Source organism: Volvox carteri (genome assembly GCF_000143455.1).
Source record: "Volvox carteri f. nagariensis unplaced genomic scaffold VOLCAscaffold_29, whole genome shotgun sequence".
NCBI classification, from domain to species: Eukaryota; Viridiplantae; Chlorophyta; class Chlorophyceae; order Chlamydomonadales; family Volvocaceae; genus Volvox; species Volvox carteri.
The window spans coordinates 1,563,393-1,563,968 of record NW_003307572.1 but is presented as its reverse complement, the minus strand read 5'-3'; positions in this window follow the sequence as shown (position 1 = coordinate 1,563,968).

The window sequence follows — 576 nt, the reverse complement described above, 5'->3', positions numbered from 1 at the left end:
ATTGTCGTATTTTTCTGGATTTTCATCCAGAAAAGTACGACAAGGACTTGTAAGCGTGTCATCCTACGAGTCATTGATAAATAGAAGGAATTTCAAAATTTGTCATAGCACAAACCATGTGCAGGCAATGCTCATTTGCTCGGATATGACAATGCATGTGAGAAGTCGCTAGTTCGATTCCTACCAGAAATTGTATTTTCCCCTTTTTTTGCCAATGCTTATCATCTTGTGTGCGTCTGGAACGTCACAGGAATCGTTACGACGCCATGCCCATCTCGGGTGCAAGTTGGTAGCGTGCGAGTTCACCCATCATGTTGCCTGTTCTGTCATGTCCGTCCAAGCGAGACGACTTGTACCTATGCCTTATTCTTCGTTCCTACAACATAGCACAGGACCGACGCGACGTGTACTGTACACGCGCTGTTGTTGTTATGGTTGTTGTTCTTCTTGTTCCAGATGTTCTTGTATACGCGCGCGACGACATGACTGCAACTACATTGCGCAGTGCACCAAACACCCGGTAACTAGCTTCAACTAATCTCACATTCCAATATGCCACTGCTCTTTCCTCTCCAG